The 20,374-nt window shown below is 41.4% G+C and overlaps 1 protein-coding gene across 1 annotated transcript in view; it reads right to left on the reverse strand.

Moving 5' to 3' along the window:
* The window catches only part of LOC119520940 (zinc finger protein 805), a 603,985-nt gene that overhangs the window by 488,911 nt on the left and 94,700 nt on the right, over nt 1-20,374 (reverse strand). The window lies entirely within an intron of this gene.

The following is a 20,374-nucleotide window of genomic DNA, read 5'->3' on the forward strand; positions in this document are numbered from 1 at the left end:
ATTTTCCTCATTTCATATTCTGTAATACTTCCACTATTATAAAAGAATCAGATAGACCTGGCTTTGATTTGTAGATACTCCATTCAATAGTTGTGAGAGTTTTGGACAAGATAGGTGTCCTCATAGACCCTCAATTTCCTTATATGAAAATTGCAGATTGTTTTAGTACTTACAAGATTGCCATGTGCACAATTTCTGGCACATGGCAAGCAATAAATGTTAGCTATCATTATTAAATAATATGTCATCCAGCTATAGGTATTATATTTATGATGCATATATTATTTCATTAATTTCCAGGTTGTAAACTATACTGAGTGAAGTATTATTATCTGCATTTTAAAGGAAAGACACTAAATCTCAGAAAGTGAAGAAACTTGACCAAGGTAACAAATTAGTAACAACACATCAAGCCAACAAACCTGGGTCTACCTGTTTCTGATGCCAGTTATCACTTCTCTAGAGTTCATTGCTTCCCTGTGTGAAAGGAGTTGCACAGGTTTGAATCTTTACAATGAAGTTATCCTTTTGCCTGACCTCTAAGTCAGATTCCAGTGCTGACATATTAATCTAATCATTCTTTCAAGGAAGTAGTCATGTAAAAAGGCAGCAAGCAGGGTAGTCATTCTAGGAAGGAGTGGTTACTTCCATAAAGAAGGATGGGGGAAACCTCATGTAGGATGTGACATTTTAACTGAGGCCTTGAAGGATTAGAATTCTGAGTTAGAGAACAGGTGGTATTATGGGCAGCCCTGGGACATAGAATTACACCAGCAAAGGCAAAAAGACATGATGACACTTTAACCAACATCACTTAGCTAGCTTGGGACTAAAGCCCCAATTTTAAGCTCCCAACCTTGGCATTCCTTGTCAACCATCCCTGAGAGAAATCTTGGTACGGTAGAAGGAATTAGGGCTTTACAATCATATAGACCTGAACTCAAACTCCAAATCCTCCACAAATACTTGTGTGAAATCTAGAATTATTCTTCCTCACACTTGTTTTCTCCTTCTGTAAAATAGGAACCATATTATTAATTACATCATTGGATCACCGAGAGGATTAACTGAGATAATACAGGTAAAGCAATCAGAAAAGTGCCCTGCACAAAATATATGTGCTGTAAATACTATTTCCTTTCTCCTCATCTTGAGCTTCACTCTGCTTTGCCACCACAGTACTCCATCCAGTCTCCTTACCTGAATAGATCAAGTAAAATGATTCTACCAGATTGGTTCTAGGTCACTGTCTTCCTTTTTTGTGTGTCTAGCCAGTGGTAAGATGGCCTGAATATCCACTCAGGGACAGAATTTTTCATAAATGGAACCAGAAAGTGTAGTCGTCAGAAGACGAGAATTTCCTTGAGCCCTTGATAGGCTGGAGGGGGCTGTCCTTGGTGCTGATCTCCTCCAGCCCCTCCTCACTCCTCTGCCCACTGCTTGCTCTGTGCTGAGTGATGTCTGGGCAATGGCTAATTGCCTATGTCCTCACAGCCAGTAGGAAAGCAGGGAGGCCAGTTTAAACCAAGACTAAGGTTCCCCGAGACCTCCCCTGGTCTCTGTGGAATAAAGAACCGTTGGGAAGGATTTTCTCTGAATCTCTACTGAATTTGATGGAAGAGGGCAAAGGCACCCCTAATTTGGAATCATCTTTGGGCTATATGGATAGATATGTACTGATACCCTATTATGTTCTGGAATGCATTTTGCATGCCTAGAACACAATAATAAATCAGACTTTGTCCAAGGTCTGTAGTAAGGGCAGGTATGTAAAACGATGAGGGCCAGAGATTGGGGAAGTAGTAAGAAGGGGTTCTAGTCCAGAAAAGGGGCCTCTGGGGCCTGTGGCCATCAAGTCTTATGTTCAGGAAGACTTCTGGGATCACTTTCACTCAGCACTACTCAAGAACAGTGCATGTACACAAACACACGCTAGGTCATTTGTAAGACTTTTTGAAATCCCCTCTTTGTCTTTTGTGTCACTTCAGAATTTCTCAGTGTGGCATTTCAGAGTCCACCTCTTATGGCCATGGGTGGGAGCTGTTTTATAAGGCATGAAGGATAATGAGTTGGGCATGGACTGAATTTAGGATTCTGGTAGTTCATTGGATATTTTGGAAGGGCTTCTTTCAGTTCTAAGTGAAAGAAATATAATCAATAATATTTTCCATAGAAATTCCTTCACTGGGTTTATCACAAAAGGCAGATTAACAAATCAGTGAGAGTTACCTCTGGATTACAATACCCTGACAACTTAGAGCCAGGGAAACAACTGAATAGCTCATAATAGAAATTTGGCATCATCTATCAGAAATCTTAATGTAGGTATCCTTCGACCTGGCAAAATCATATCTAGGAATTAAACTGAGACAGCAATTCTCATACTTTTTGGTTTCAGGACTTGTTTTTACTTTTAAAAATTATTGACAACCTCCAAAGATTTTTGTTTATATTGTTTATGTCCATTTATATTATATTATTTAATCTATATATTTATATAATTTATATTATAAATTAAAACTCAGACCATTTTAATTTTAGAAAGAACATGAAACCCATTATATGTTAACATAGCATTCTTTTTATTAAAATTAACTATATTTTCTAAAGCAAAAAGTTAGTGAGAAGGCTGGCTTTGTTTTACATTTTTGAAAATCACTTTAATGTTAGCTTAATAGAAGACAGCTAGATTCTTACATCAGTTTATTCATTCAAGCAGTTGTAATTTTATGTGCAATGCAGTATCTGGAAACCTCCATTCTACATTCCTGAGAAAATGAGAAGAGGAAAAGGCAAATAGCATCTTAGCATTCTTATGAAAATAATGTTAAACTTGCATTGGCTCCCCTAGGGGCCCTTGGACCACATTTTGAGAACTACAGGCTTAATATATACAAAATATGTACATGATGTTAAATACGTGGAGATAATCTGAATATCCAATTGAGAAGGGATTTATTAAAGAAACAGGTACACCCATGTTACCTTCCTTATCCCATGCAATGCTATAAAATAATGCAAAATTTTGTAGGAGAAAGTATAGTGAGAAGGGAAAATAGATGAAAAGTTGTAAACTAGGGAAAGCAAGTTATAAACTTGCACATAATCACCTTAGTGATATATATATATATTCATATGTCTATACTCAAATACATCCACATGTGTACATATGTGGGTGTGTAAATGCATTTTATAACTGAAAAGGTAAAATATTCATTGGTGTCCTCTTTGATTGGTAACCCTGGAGGTATTTTAAAACTTTATTTTTGCATCTCCTTGATATTAAAAAAAATTGCAACATACATAGAACCAGAAAAAAAAATCAAAGCAATTTTCCAAAAGTCAATTTGCCAAACTTGTTTATCCATTCCATGAATGGGCACTTCCATGTACCAGATATAAACTGGATCATTAAATGAAGCTTGAGATTGTGTTGTGATTCTTTTTGTCCTTGTAATACATCCCAGCGGAAATGAATGTACAGATAAAATATTCTATTTTAAAGCTACCTCAAGTAATTATATTTCCTATGTGGTTTTGCCACTAACCTGATACATAGCTACATACATTTGTTATTTTTATTTTTGATTTAATTGTCTATTTAAATTTGTGCAATATTTACGTGGTCCCAAAGTCTAAGTTAAGTAACAAGATACATTCACTGAATTCTTACTTTCATCTCTGTCCCCTCCACTCCGTCTCTCCTCTGATAAGCAACAATTTTAACTTGTTTATTCCTTACATCGATCTTTTTGAACAAATAAACAAGGAAATATACATATTTATATATTTGTTTTTGCACTCAATAATTGTATACAGTCCTGCCCTATGTAGTATTTTTCTTTACGCTTTAAAAAATATATTCTTGGTATATTTTTGGATATTTTTCTGAAGGTTAATTTTATACTAATAGATTTATGTAATGCCTTAGTCCCCCTTTTTTAGACTCTGACCTTTGGCTCCGTCTGTTGAGCAAACACAGTTGGTCCATGAATGACCTCATCAAGCAGTGGAATGAACTCACCCGGACAACTCACCTATGTGTGTGAGAAATAAACATTGTATGCTGATTTAGCCACTGCATTTTGTGTTCCTTTGTTACAGCCACTAACTCTTAACCCAGGGAAGTGATATTGGGATGAAGGAAGTAGGGAGAGGTTGTTAGATTTTTGTGTTTACCTCTTCATACTATATGACTTGTCACATCAAGCATGAATTAAATTTGCAACTTGGAAAACATTTTCAAAAATTTAAAAACCCATTCATCGAAAATATATTTTTAAAATTCTGTATTATAGTCTGTTCTTTAAAAGAAAATAATGTATATTTTTCATTCAACCCACTATTATTAATATTTAGATCATTTCCAGATTTATTTTTTCTGTTATCCACCATGCCATATCTATATAACTGTATACATTTATAGTGATGTCCTTAAATTCCCAAAGGTTTAATTATTGAATCAACAAAATTATATATATATCATTTGGAGACTTTCAAAATTTCCTCAAAATTATTCGAGAAAAATTTTTACCAGTTTATATTTCTCCCAGAGTTTAAGTGTCATTTCTTTACATTCTCACTAATCTTTATTACTTTCTCTCCTTGCCAGTGGGTGGGAAATATTTTGGCACTGTTGTTTTAAATGGCAACAATATATAACTAGTGAAGATGATTTTTTTCATTTTTTGTTTTTAGATAGTGTGGCAGCTTGCAGCAATGGCCCCACATCTTCACCTCTCTCTGTCCGCAGCCCTTGCCATGCCGCTTTGCAACGAGTGCCCTTCCACCAGGAGTGAGGTTACCTTTCGATTCAACCATGTTATTTGCTTACGTCAATGTGACTTTTACAGATATAATGCAAGCAGAAGCATGAAATGGGCTTGCGCATCAGGGCTTAGTCTCATTCAACTCTGCCACTACCATAAGAACGGGCTGGCCAACCATTTGGAGGGTAAGAATTCCTGCTAGTAGAGCTGAATTGCTCCCATCTTCCCAGCCAAAGGCAGACAAGATCAGTCAACAGCACACAAATTCGTAGTATGTGGGTGAATCACCCATCTGAGCTCAGACAAAATTGCCAGCCAGCAGATTCATGAACTACATAATTCTTTATTGTCTTAAGCCACAAATTTTGGGGAGGGTTTGTTATGAGATTTATTGCGGCTATAGCCAACTGATACAGATATTTTTATTTTCCATTTTATACTTCACCTACTAGGAATCAGATCAAAGCTGGGTTCACATTTCAACCCTGCTCCTTCATTAGCTCTGTGTTCCTGGGCATTGACTTCACATTACTCTGCCTTTATCTCAGGGTTGTGTTTTCAGTAAGTAACTTTGTAGCAGGAGGCAAAGTCTCTCTCCCAGACAAAGAGCAGACTTGCTTGCACTTACTATAAAGGCAATGAATCCTCCAAGTGCAGAGTTCCCCTCCTATAAAACAACCCACTCCACGTACCAGCATCCATCACAGGTACTTTGTGTTCTCCTCCTCGCCTACAAGCAACACACACACACACAGGCCTGGTCTCTTTCCTTTCCTTCCCTCTATTTGGTTCTTTGCTCTATCTCCCCTTACTCCTCTGCCAGAGGCAGGAGTATAGAGCCACCTTTTTAAAAGTGTGAGCCTTAGCGAGTGTGCCTGTGTGTGAGAGACAGAGAATAACATGCCCTCCATAGAATTGTTGCACAGAACCCATTCCCAATTCCCAGCCCCAAGTATGCCCTCCAGAAATATTCATTTATCTCCTCTCTCCTCAATGCCATATCTTAGAAGCCAGTCTTTTTGCCCAAGAGCCGCTTGAAAGCCCCTTTCATGTCCTTGTTCCTCAGGCTGTAGATGAGGGGATTCAGCATGGGGGTGAGGGCACCGTAGGAGATGGAGATGATTTTGTCTCGGTCGTGGCTGCTCTTGTCCTGAGGCATCATATACATGGCGATGGCCGAGCCGTAGAAAAGGGCGACCACCGTGAGGTGTGACCCACAGGTGGAAAAGGCCTTGCCACGGCCCTCTGTGGACCGCATCCTCAGCACAGCAGCCAGGATCCGTCCGTAGGAGGCCAGAATGAAGGCAAAAGGGGCCAGCAGGGTCAGGGCACTGGTGCCCACCATGAGTGACTCATAAACATGCAGGTCCGAGCAGGCAAGCTTGAGCAGGGCCAAGAGCTCGCAGGAGAAGTGGTTGATGACTTGGTGGCCACAGAACTCCAGGGGCAGTGTCAGCACAGGGACCACCGTCAGCAGGAAGGCTGTAGCCCATGAGGCACCAGCCAACAGGCCAAGAAGCCGGGGTCCCATTCGCACAGAGTAGCGCAGGGGGTCCCCAATGGCCACGTAGCGATCGTAGGCCATGGCAGCCAGCAGCAGGCACTCCACAACCCCCAGGTAGAGCCCTACAGTCATCTGAGCCAAGCACTGGTCTAGGGAGATGACAGGGAGGCTCGCCAAGCAGTTGGCTAGGATCTGGGGCACACTGGAGGAGGTGTAGCACATGTCCAGGAAAGACAGGTTGCTGAGGAAGAAGTACATGGGCGTGTGGAGCCGAGAATCACAGCAGATCAGGAGCAGGATGAGGCTGTTCCCCAAAAGGGTGACTGTGTAGGAAACAAGGAGCAGGCAGAAGAAGACAGCCTGTGCCTGTGGGTACTGGGAGAGCCCAAGCAGAAGGAAGTAGATGTCTTCTGTGCTGTTTCGGAACCCCATACTCCTTCTGAAATTCTAGCTGAATGGATAATGAGGAGCATCAAGTGGGGTTTTTAAGAAACTGAGATTTGCTTAAATAAGATTTTACTGTTTCAAGGCACTAAAACTTATGTGTCACTGAGCACTGCTACCAGATTATTCCCCCCACACCCCTGCATAGCCATGTCCTTTCTGGGGTCTTCTTGATACACTCCACCATTCAGCAGCATTTGTTGACTCATTCAATGATTTATTCATTCATTGATTCATGGATTGATGGATTGTTGAGTGGACTGAATCATTCATCGTACCATTCATCATTGATTCATGAACTGAGTGATTGTTAGATAGATTGGGGCATTCATTCATTGGGTCATTCATTCATTCTTACTTTTACATATTGATTAGTGGATTATGTCATTTATTCATTTCTCTTTGAGTCACTCATTCACTAATTCATTTATTGGTGGATTCGTTCATGAATCCAACAAACATTTTTGAGCATCTACTAATTAGGTCCAGACTCTGTCCCAGGCAATGGAGTTACCATGGTGAGCAAGAAAAGCTGGCTCTTCCCTCAAGGGAAGTAACACTTACTTGTTATGTTTGTTCCTCTTTTGTGCTTCAATTGGCTCAACTTTTAGGAATTAAAACATTTGAAACATTTACAGATCAGATTGTGGGGCTGCCCTCTTTAGAGGAGGATTCTCTCTCCAGCTTGCCACAGTCTCCAGGGCACAGATTTCATGTGTCACCTGCCACTTCTCATCTCACTAACGCTGTGGAACTTCTACTCCTGACCTGCTCCACCCACTGGTTTCTCTGACTGGCTTCCATAGATACTTGAGTATGTGGGTCATGGTCTAACAGAACTCTTCTCCTGCTTCCTCTTAAGTGTGGATGAAGCTGTGGGATAGGCAATCAGCTTCATTTATTCATTCACTCATTCATTCACTCACTCATCTTTTAGAAGAACTAATTTTTATGTTTAACTTTTAAATCAATATTAATAAAATTAATTATTTTTCTACCAACAGTAAAATAATACGTGTATAGATTTGTGTAACCACCACTAAAGTGGAGACGGTGTTGAGTAAGATGTGAGGAGGCACTTTAGCCCAGGTCACTTAGCAGCTGTGTGACCTTGATACAGTGTATGTCCACTCCTGATCCCGAGTTCATCTGTAAAATGGGGGTAAGTAAAGAGCCCTTCTCGCAAGGGAACACTCCCTAATTCATTCTACAAGGCCAATATCAGCCTCATACCAAAGCCAGATAAAGATGCCACAAGAAAAGAAAAGAAAACTACAGACCAATATCTTTTATGATGATACATGCAAAAATCCTCAACAAAACATTAGCAAACCAATTCAACAGCAAATTTAAAAACTCACACACCACGTTCAAGTGGGATTTAGTCCCTAGGAGGCAAGGGGGATTCAATGTAAGAAAATCAATTAATGTAATGCACAACATTAACAGAATGAAAGGGAAAGACTACATGATTATTTCAACCAATGCAGAAAAGGCATTTGATTTTCTTAACAAAAGTTTAAGTTTCCTTAACAAAAACACTTAGAACAGTAGGAATAGTTTCCATAACATGATAAAAATATGAAAAGCTCACAGCTAACTTTCTACTTAATGGTGAAAGACTGAAAGCCTTCCCTCTAAGATCAGGAACAAGACAAGGATGCCACTGTCACCAGCGAAATGCAGCGTTGTACTGGGTGTTCTTGCCAGAGCAATTAAGCAAGAAAAAGAAATAAAAGCAATCTAAATTGGAAAGGAAGAAGTGGAACCTTCCTTATTTGCATATGATACAATCCTATAAACAGAAAATCCTGAAAAATCCACAACAGAGTTCCTAGAGCTAATAAATGAATTCAGCAAAATGGCTGGGTACAAGATCAACATACAAAAATCAGTAGTGTTGTTGCTGCAAAGGAGAGGCTAGGCCTGCCTATAATTGTGCCTAAGAGCCTCCTCCCAAATGCCTCTTTGTTGCTCAGATGTGGCCCTGTCTCTCTAGCTAAGCCAACTTGGCAGGTGAAATCACTGTCCTCCCCCCTACATGGGATCTGACACCCAGGGGAGTGAATCTCCCTGGCAACGTGGAATACGACTCCCAGGGAGGAATGTAGACCCAGCATTGTGGGATGGAGAACATCTTCTTGACCAAAAAGGGGATGTGAAAGGAAATGAAATAAGCTTCAGCGGCAGAAAGATTCCAAAAGGAGCCAAGAGGTCACTCTGGTGGGCACTCTTATGCACAATATAGACAACCCTTTTTAGGTTCTAATGAATTGGAATACCTAGCAGTAAATACCCGAAACTATCAAACCACAACCCAGAAGCCATGAATCTTGAAGATGATTGTATAAAAATGTGGCTTATGAGGGGTGACAATGTGATTGGGAGAGCCATATGGACCACACTCCCCTTTGTCCAGTGTATGGATGGATGAGCAGAAAAATGGGGGCAAAAAAAAATATCCAGTGTTCTTTTTTACTTTAACTGTTCCTTTTCACTTTAATTTTTATTCTTACTCTTTTTGTGTGTGTGGTAATGAAAATGTCAAAAATTAATTTTGGTGATGAATGCACAACTATATAATGGTACTGTGAACAACTGAATGTACACTTTGTATGACTGCATGCTATGTGAATATATCTCAATAAAATTGAATTTTTAAAAATCAGTAGTGTTTTTATATACAAGCAATGAGCAATCAGAAGAAGAAATCAAGAAAAAAAAATAATTCCATCCACAATAGCAACCAAAAGAATCAAATATCTAGGAATAAATCTAACCAAGGATGTAAAGGATTTGTACACAAAAAAACTACAAACCATTGCTAAAAGAAATAAAGTAAGACCTAAATAAGTGGAAGGACATTCCGTGTTCATGGATTGGAGGACTAACATTAAGATGGCAATCTTCCCCAAAACAATTTATAGATTCAACACGATCCCAATCAAAATTCCAACAATCTTCTTTTCAGTTAGGGAAAGCCAATCATCAAAGGGCCCTGAATAGCTAAAACCATCTTGAAAAAGAAAAATGAAATTGGAGGACTCATACTTCCCATTTTTAAAACCTGTTACAAGGAGGGGTGGAGCGAGCGGGAGGGCGCAAGCTGGGTGGGGGCATTGGCCCTGAGTCACTTCTGCGACCACCGAGCCCTGTCTTTCCATCTCTGCACCCCAGGAGGGGCGAGAGAAGCCACTGCCGTCAGGAAACCGTCCGTGTGGCCGTACAATGTTACAGGCAGCTGGTCAACGCCAGCACTGACAGAAACACCCTGATCTTGGCGTCCTGAAGCAGCCTTCAGTAAAAACACTTTTGGGAAATGGCCTCTAAATCTTGGCTGAATTTTTTAATCTTCTTCTGTGGATCAGCAATCGGATTTTTTTTAATGTTCTCAGCTGTTTAGTATTTTGTTGGAAGAACAAAGTGATACCCAGCCTAATATTCTTCCTAACAATCCCCATGCTAAACATTCGGATGAGAAGCAACAGACTCATCTAGAAGGACAGATCCACCTCAGTACGGCACCAGCCAAGGAAAGACGAGGACACAGACATCGCTGAAAAACTCTATCGGAAGCTTAAAATTCTTTGCTGGCTTATGACAGGACCTCAAACTTTAGAGAAAAAGGCCAAACACATCAAAGCCACATGGACTCAATGCTGTAATAAAGTTTTGTTTATGAGTTCAGAAGAAAATAAAGACTTCCCAACCGTGGAATCAAAAAACAAAGAAGGCAGAGACCAACTATATTGGAAAACAAAGCTTTACAGTGTATTTATGACCATTATTTAGAAGATGCTGATTGGTTCATGAAAGCAGATGATGATACATAGGTCCTAGTAGACAATTTGAGATGGCTTCTTTTCAAATATGACCCTGAAAAAACCATTCACTTTGGGAGAAGATTTAAGCCCTATGTAAAGCAGGCCTACATGAGTGGAGGAGCAGGAAATGTATTGAGCAAGGAAGCCAGGAAGAGATCTGTTGATGCATTTAAAACAGACAGATGTACACATAGTTCCTCCGTCGAAGACTTAGCACTGGGACATGCATGGAAATTATAGACGTAGAAGCGGGAGATTCCAGAGATACCACTGGAAAAGAAACCTTTCATCCCTATGTACCAGAACATCACTTAATCAAAGGTTATCCACCCAAAACCTTTCGGTACTGGGATTATAACTATCATCCTCCTGCAGAGGGTCCTGGATGCTGTTCTGATCTTGCAATTCCTTCTTGTTTGTTGACCCTCTCATTATGTATGAGTTAGAAGACCTCATTTACCATCTTCACCCATATAGTTATTTACACAGATATCAACCTGCTTTACCTGAGAATATATTAAAGGAAATAAGTGAAACATACAAAAATGACGATTCAAAAGTAAAATTAGGAAACCATTAAAGAAAAACATGAATAAACAAAGTAAAATGCCTGACACTGCACTGAAGAAGGGCTTCTGCATTTCTGATACAGAATACTGGAATCCCAGTCTGGAATTCTTCCTGAACATTCCATATTAGAAATCTTTCATATGAATGGCTGTAAACTGAAGCTTTAACAAGCTGTGAAGTCTGTTAAATTGTGTTTTTGATACAGTAATATATATATGAAAGATATGTGTTTTTAAAATGGTGTCCAGGTAGAGGAACTAGAAAAGAGATTTTGTTGCTTGTTCCTGACCACATGTGTTATTGTCACTGAGAAACTAATACAGTTAAATTTGCTAAAACTACACTGCATCATGTTAGTAATACACACAAAAGTAAAAAGATCGGCCTTAAGGAAAATTTTAGAAGAAAAAATTGTTGCTCAGTGTTGTTTGTAAACCCAAGATGTGAGTTTGTATCTGCAATATGACATAAATGAAACAACCCTCCCTCCCCTGCCACACACACACAAACACACACACACACACACACTGTTTGTCTAATGAAAATTTTCCTGTGATTATTTATAATTAGCAGTATTTCTTCCAGAAAAAGTGGCATATGAATGGCACTTGTCCTAAAGTACATTAATAAAACCATACATTGAAATTTTTAAAAAAAGTTATTACAAAGCTACAACAATCAAAACAGTATGGTACTGGCATAAGGACAGACATGTAGACCAAGAGAATAGAATTGAAAGCTCAGAAATTAACCCTCACATGTATGGGCAATTGGTTTTTGACAAGCGGGCAAAGACAACTCCATTGAAAAGAATAATCTCTTTCACAAATGGTGCTGGGAAAGTTGGGTCGCCATACGCCAAAAAAAAAAAAAAAAAAAAAAAAAAAAAAAAAAAAAAAAAGGAGGACTTCTACTTCACACCATAAACAAAAAATCAACTCAAAATGGATTCAAGACCTAAATATAAGAGCTAGAACTATCAAACTCCTAGAAGAAAAGATAGGGAAGCATCTTCAGTACCTTGATTAGGCAATGGTTTCTTAGACTTTACACCCAAAGCACAAGCAACAAAAGAAAAAAATAGACAAATGAGACATCACCAAAATTTAAAACTTCTGTGCCTTAAAGGACTTTATCATGAAAGTAAAATGACAACCTTACAATGGCAGAGAATATTTGGAAACCACATATCTGATAAAGAGTAATATCCAAAACATATAAAGAAATCATTTAACTTAACAAAAAGACAAACAACCCAATTAAAAAATGAGCAAAAACTTTAATAGATATCTCTCCAAACAATATATTCAAATGGCCCAAAAGCACAAGAAAAGATGCTCAACCTCATTAACCATCAAGGAAATGAAAATCAAAAATCAAAACGAGATACCATTTCATACCCATCAGAATGGCTGCTATTAAAAAATGGAAAATAACAAATGTTGAGAGAATTCAGAGAAATAGGAACACTCATTCATCGCTGGTGGCAATTTAAAATGGTGCAGCAGCTATGGAAGACAGTTTGGCGGTTCCTCAGAAAGCCAAGTGAGTTAGAACCACCATATGACCCAGCAATCCCATTTGGTATATACCCAAAAGAACTGAAAGCAGGGTCTCGAACAGATATTTGCACATCATCCATGCATTCACTCATTAAATCAATTAAATGCATATTACCCATTTTCTGTGAATCTGTCCTAAGTATGGGGACAGTATAAAGAAGGCAAAGTACTTGAACTCAAATAGTTTCAAATCAGAGGTGGGGTTAAGGATATGGAGAACAGATATGTAAATAAATTAGCCGACAAAAATGTGGAATAGCTTGGGAATTGAGGATGAAAAGTATACCAGACAGGGCTGGTATTTTAGGTCTTGGGGAGGAATTCGAATGTCTTGGGTGGTGCCTACCTCCCATGGAGAGTCACCGTGCTCCCGAAGCAGGTGTCACGTGGGTGAATCCCTCCACTGGCTTCGTCTCAGCTCCTCGTCTGGGGACGGGGAACAAACGCCACCACCACGCAGTGAGGCAAGTTGTGGGATCGCATGAGACAAGGGCAGCAAGGCAGAGAGCTGGACCCACGACAGATGCTGAATAAACACAAGACTGTTCAGCCTGCCCCTTTTCAGATCCAGGAGTTCTCACTTTTCCTTTGTTCCCAATGAGCTCCCATCCCAGTAACCTCCCTCAGCCAAGTTATGGCTATTTCTTCCTTCATCCCCTCCAAAGACAGTGTGCACCTTGTGTTCCAGGTCAAGGGAGGAGATAAAGGCATCTGCATAGATTCTCCTCCATTTTTCAGAAATTGCTTCCTAACCGTTGTTCTGACCATCACTCTAGTGTACTTGCTGCTCCTTCCATGATTACTGCCTCTACCAAACTCACCGCTCCCTTCTCTGTTTATCATTTAATAATAGATTGGAAATTTACTTACAGCAATATTTAAAATTTTCCTTATGATTTTTCATTTCTGCATAGTATTCTATTGTATGGATGGACCACAGTTTCTTTACCCAGTCCCATATCTATGGATATTTCCATTGTTTTCTCTCTTTTGGATACAACCTTCCAGTTTTGATTATTTTTTAATGTGTTAGAAAATAATCCTGTTCATCTCTCATTTTGCACCGTATCTGTAGGGTAAATCCCTAGAAGTTGAAGAGTTTGGCCAAGGATTCATGTAGATGCAATTTGAATGAGCAGGGGAGGGAAGAGCTGACTGCCTGCACTCAGGAGCCAGACTTGCTTAGCTCATCCACTTACCAGCTGAGTGACCTTGGACACCTGCTTAGCTTCTCCTCATCTTGGTTTCACCATTTCCACAATGGATACAGCAATGCCTACAGCATTGGGTAGGATGAGGATAAAATGAGGTAATCCTTGTAGATTACTTATAACCATTCTTGGTATGAAATAAGCACTCCATAAATGCTTGAAATTTTTGTGAAGGCACCAGATCCCAGTGGACCCCATTGCATGAAATGGGCCTTGATTCTGAATTATTAACAGACAATTATCAAGAACAGGGGAACAGAGAAATAAAAAGCTGAGGCTTTCTACCATCAATCACCTACTGACCCCTTACCCCTTAACCTAAGCCTTATGAAGGAAGTCCTAATTCTTTATAACTCAAAGTTTCTGGATGTCCTTCAAGTATCAATAAAAAAAGCATCCTCCTGATACCTATTCCAAACAGAGGCCACCCCCCTTCTTCCCCATACCAAAAAATGATACTGCCACTCTTACAGCTGCCCAAACAAAACATTTGGGAGCCACCAAGACGACAGCCTTTCTCATTCCCCTGACATCCAGTCTTGGCTGGATGTGAACTCCACTTCCTCAGCATCTCTCAGATCTGCCCTGTCCTCTCTGATTCTCGCTGCTTCCTCTGGTGGCCTCTCTAATCGTTTGCCAGAGTCTCACTGCAGTTTCCCCACTGGCGTCCCAGACTCACCTTCTCTTCTCTCCTTCAGCTCTGCATTTTACAGCAGCTACCACAGTATTTCTAAAATGCAATCTTAGTCTCACATCGCTACTCTGAGTAGAATCCAGAAGCTCTGGATCATCTTACGACTCAACCAGTGCAGCCCCAGCTCCCCCCTCCTCAGTTTCTACGCTCCCGTCCAGGGACCCCGTCCTGCCTCTCAGTCACAATGAGCTTGTTTTCCTCTCATGTGTTCTGTACTTGCTACTCTCTCTGCCTAGAATTTCATAGGGCTTAAGTTCAGCGGGGAATCCAGACTGACAGGAGCAAAAGAACAAATCATAAAGAAATGAATAATTTCAAACTCTAGAAAGAGGAGGGGGGAGAATATCTTCACAGTAAAGAAACCTGGAAACTACTACCTCAGTCAAGTGATCCAAGTCGACATCACCAGTAACAGGTTATGTTGATAGTATATCCTTTGATAAGAAAATAACATTTTACCTTTGTGGTCTTCCTCCCCCAAACCCCAAAAACTCTCATCATGAGAAAAACATCAGACAAATCCCAGCTGAGGGATATACCACAAAGTACCTGAGAAACTGCCACAGACATGAGGGGATATAATAATAAATATCATGTGGTATATCGGATGGGGCCCTAGAACAAAAAAAGAACATTAGGTTAATCCTAAGGAAATCCTAACAAAATACAGAAGTTCACTAATAATAGTGTATCGATATTGGTTCATTAATTGTAAAAATTTCATATTAATGAAGATATAAATAAAAGGGGAAACTAGGTGCACAGTTTATAGGAATCATATGTTTTATCTTCACAATTTTTCTTCAAATATAAAATTATTATAAAAGATAGTTTATTTTTAAAATTAGAAAATTTTTGAAACTCTAAGTTTCATGAAGAAAAGTTAAATGTTACTAAGAAAGAATAGAGCAGGCCCAGGATGGTTATATTTTTATTTTGTTGGCTTGGGTTTAAGGATTTGTGAATCCTGGATGCTTTTTGGTGAGGCACCATCCAGTGCTTTGACAGGTGCTGTTACTCTCTGTTGTCTTAAACCTACCCAACTCTCGCTTCTGTATTACCTGCCTAGCATTTGTAGACATTTGAGTCTGTGACCCCAGTAAAAGGGATCCTAGCCTAATTTGAGGGGACAGTGATGGCTTTTCAAGGAAATGATGCTTATGCTTGAAGAAAATAAAAGTGTAGCCTTATTAGATTGTCCAGGAGGGGCCAAGAAGAGCACACCAGGCAGAGGGAATGGAAAGGAATGGATGGATGGATGGATGGGTGGGTGGATGGATGGATGGATGGGTGGGATGGATGGATAGATGGATGGATGGGTGGATGGGTGGCTGGGTGGATGGATGGATGGGAGGGTGGACGGATGGGAGGGTGGATGGATGGATGGATGGATGGATGGGTGGGTGGGTGGATGGATGGGTGGATGGATGGGTGGGTGGAGAGATAAAGCTGTTTAAGTTTGAACATCTTCCCCCCCCTCCTCTATTACCCAGCCACATACTTGGCACTGGCAGCGATCTTATCCAGGAACTTCAGACCCATTCCTTCCTTGGAGATACCACACACAAACAGGATTCGAGATGCTGCAGAACTTAGGAAAAAAGAAAAAAATAATTCCAAAGAGGTCCATTTACAAAGCCTGGATCCAACCACTTTCACAAGCAGAATCCTTAAGAAGGAGGATGTATGCCCCATCTCTCTTTCTCTCTCTTTGACTTCCCCTTCAGTTTCCCATACATTTCTTCTGAAATCCACCTGGGGATGGATTGAGCCATGGCAGAGGAAGAACCAGGTACATGGGAGGGAGCTGGAATAATTGGAAGACACCAGTTCCCTGGCAGTCTCTCGGGGCTCCTGGACCCACTGAGGGACCCAATGCTCATTAGAGGCTGATTGGGCTGGGACGTGGGGGTAAAAACTTTCTGGAGCCCTCAGAGTCATTAGAGGAAATGTTTGCTGTGAGTTTCTTCCTCCCTCCCACCAAAATATGAACTTCTGTGAGGGAGCAGGTGGCTTCAGAGGTTCTACAGAAAACTCAGGACTGGTAGATGCAGTCCCAGCTCTGCCATGGGTTGATTATGAGACTTTTCTGAGCTTTGCATTCCTTATCTGTACAATGGGCAGAAAAATCCCTGTTGTCATAGCTTATGAAACGTTTGTGGGCTTGGAATGAGAAGACTTTTTGTGACTCTAAGTTGAGAACGAGAAAAGCATCCCCTGACATAAGGGAGCTCACCTGGCACACCCAGCCAGGCCTTGGGGTTCTGTTGAACATCAACAGTTTCACAGAACCTCAACCTCAAGCAGGCCATTGGATGACAATGACAGATCAATACAAAGACAAGACCGCCCTGGAATCACGTCTGACACAGACGAAACAGGAGCATCATCCAAGCCACAAAAGCGACCAAACCTCACCTCTCCTGGCTAATTTGACTGACAGCTGTTTCTTAACCAGCCTCATCACTGCTCTATCGGCCCTCATTATAGATAAATTTATTAAATTACTTAATCATAGAATTACCCCCATTTCCTGACAGGATCCAATCCAGAGTAAAGTCCCACTTCCTTAAATCTTCCCCCAAATCAACAAACACAAGTCTAAATCCTATATAGTTTCTTTCTAACACTGTGTTTATTTTCTAGGACTGCTGTAACAAATCACCACAAACTGGTTAGTTTAAAACAACAAAAATTTATTCTCTCATATTCTAGCCCAGAAGTCTGAATCAAGGTCTTGGTAGTTTTGGCCCCCTCTGGGAGCCCTGAGGGAGAATCCGTCCCACGCCTTTCTTTTAGCTCCTGGCGGTTGCCGACAACCCTTGGCGATCCTTGCCTGGGAGCCCGTCACTCCCGTTTCTACCTCCGTCTTGCGTGGCTTTCTTTCCTCTCTCTCCCTCTGGGCCTGAATCTCCTTCTCCTTTCTCCTATGAAGAGAGACACCAGCCGTTGGATTTAGGGTCTACCGCCATCCACTAGGACCTCATTTTAACTTAACTAATTTCATCTTCAGAGTTCCTCTTTCCAAGCAAGGCCAGACTCTGAGGCTCCAGTGGACTTGAATTTGGAGGAGACGTGGTTCAACCCACTGAGCCCTCTTACTGAGACGCCCCCATGGCTGTCCATGGCGTGTACACTTGCTCGTTGCAGCAAGTAATAAATCCAACATGTTCAATGACAGGTGTGTCCCTGGTGGTCTTTGACTGGAGAGAAGGGACAAAGTAAGTGATTTTATAGTTCTTTATATTTCTCCATCCCGTGGTATGTAAATGCCTCAGGCCTGCTACTCGCTTCCCTGGAATACAGAGATAGACAAGACAAACAAGATCCGGGGGAGACCAATGAGACGAGTAAATGCAGAAATAAACGCAGTCGACTCAGATAGTGACAGGTGGTATGAATGAGATAAGACCAGGCGATACGATAGGGGACGGCTCGGTGAGGGGGCAGAGCCACGTCAGAGGCCGCAGCCCTGGAGCACTCTCCAAGGAGCTGACATTTGATCTGAGACCTGAGAGACGGGAGGAGCCAACTGTGAGGATATTTTGGGGAAGAACATTCCAGAAAGAGGGAATAATGAAAGGCCCTAAACTGGCATTCCTGAGAATACAAAGAAGGCCAGTGTGGCTCAAACATGATGGGCAAGGGGAAGAGGTAAGAAGGAGCCAAATAAGTCACAGTGAGGAATCTTGTCTTCATTATAAGTACAACGTGGATCCCCTTTGGGTCTCGTTTCTTTCTCTGTACAGCGGAGACCATGGAATGAGTGTGAGCCTATTAAGCAATCTCCACAGCTAGAGGAATAGTTCCTCAACTCCCACCCATAGATGGAAACTAGAATCACTAACAAGAAACAAGTTTGTGAAAATTATATTGTTGGTGAATATATGCCAGTGACTAGAGCGGTTTCTGGCACAAAGGAGATTCTCAAATGTATGTGTGTGAATGCACATATGTGTGGAGAGAGGGGGGGAGAGAGAGAGAGATGGGGGGGGGTGTTTTGGTTTGCCAAAGCCGCCAGAATGCAATATACCAGAAATGGGTTGTCCTTTACAGCCAGGGTGTATTAACTTACAATTTACAGTTCTTGGGCCATGAAAATGTCCAACTTAAGGCATCAACAGGATGACACCTGGACTCTGAGGACAGGCTGCCAGTGCCCGGGACGCCTCTGTCACGTGGGAAGGCACGTGGCTGGCATCTGCTGGTCCTTCTCTCCTGGGTTTCGTTGCTTTCAGCTTCTGGCTTCAGTAGCTGCCTCTGTGTTTTCTGTGGGTCCTCTCTTAGCTTCTCTGGGATTTTTCTCCAAGCTCTTGGGCTTTTTTCTGTGTGTCCTTTTATCTTCTTATAAAGGACTCCAGAAAGGGGATTAAGACCCACCTTGAATGGCATGGGTCACATCTCAAGTGAAATAACCTAATCAAAAGGCACACCCACAATAGTTCTGCACCCACAGAAATGGATCAAAAGAATATGGCCTTTTCTGGGGTACATAACAGCTCCAAACCACCACAGATATATACCTAGATAGATAGATAGATAGATAGATAGATAGATAGATATACATAGATGGATGGATAGATAGATGGATGTAGATATACAGACTAAGTGAATAACTCCCCTAACCCCCTCCACGGCCCTATGAAGGGGGTACTTTTGTTGTCTCCATTTTTCTGATGAGGAAACTAACTTTCAATGCATCAGTAGTTCTTAAACCAATTTGGAGATTTCTTAAATATTGTATTCCTGCAATCAAAACCCAGAAATTCTGGTCTAGTCAGTCTTATTGGGCCCTAGGATCTGTATTTTCAAACAAATACCCTAGGTGATTCTGATATATAATTTTGAACAAAACTTTAGAAAAATCCTGTGCTTTTCTACAATTATGTGTCTCCTATTATTTTCAGCTGAGTTTAATTTCCATCACTTCTCTATCCCCTCATTTGAAATATGTGTATGGCGTTCTTTTAAGATTCCCTGAGAGCATAATGCTAAGCTTCCCTGATGAAGGATAACTGGGGAAAACCTTGGGACTCAAGGCACGACTGTAGCCTAAACCTAGATTCCTGCGGTTGTCACAAAGATTTGGAATTTTCTTGGATGCCCAGATCCACTTGGAACCATCTTCCTGAAACTTTAAAATGAACCTGAGACTGACCGGCTGAGGGGCCCATGGTCATGAGTGGGGGTAGGGGTGGGGGCTGGAGGAGGTGGAATTGAAAAACATGGGGCTTTCCATAATTAAGCACATTCTGATCCATCCCATGACCAACCTATTCCTCTGTGGTCTGTCATGCCTCCGGACACCAGCTCTCTACCAGTTCCTCCCGGAGGTCCCACAGGGGCTACAAGCATACACACGGCCACTTGAATTTTGTGATCATCCTGCCTTAAAACTGCGCCACTCCTCGTATTCTCCTTTCAGCAAATGGAAGGGAGGGAGGGAGGGAGGGAGCAGCTGTTTTCTTCCTACTTTGCATTTGAGGAAACCGAGGCACAGGGAAGGGAAGTGACCTGCCCAGCACGTGGCAAGGGGGATAGGTGGGATTTGAGGGTGAGTGGCCCGCTCCAGACTCAGGGCTGCCGCCTTCTCTGGCGTCAGGCCCAAGGTTACAAGCCCCATTGGCAGGACCGGCCTCGGGCCCAGCGGATCCGGGCGTCAGTCTCGGCTCCTCCCTCCCCTGATGGTGCAATCGGGACAAGCCACCCGGACACTCTGAGCCTCAGTCTCCCCTTGTGCAAGATGCAGCGAAAGACAACATGTCACTCAGAGGCCAGCGTATGAGGTTCAAATAC

The sequence above is a fragment of the Choloepus didactylus genome, chromosome 27, assembly GCF_015220235.1.
Source record: "Choloepus didactylus isolate mChoDid1 chromosome 27, mChoDid1.pri, whole genome shotgun sequence".
NCBI classification, from domain to species: Eukaryota; Metazoa; Chordata; class Mammalia; order Pilosa; family Megalonychidae; genus Choloepus; species Choloepus didactylus.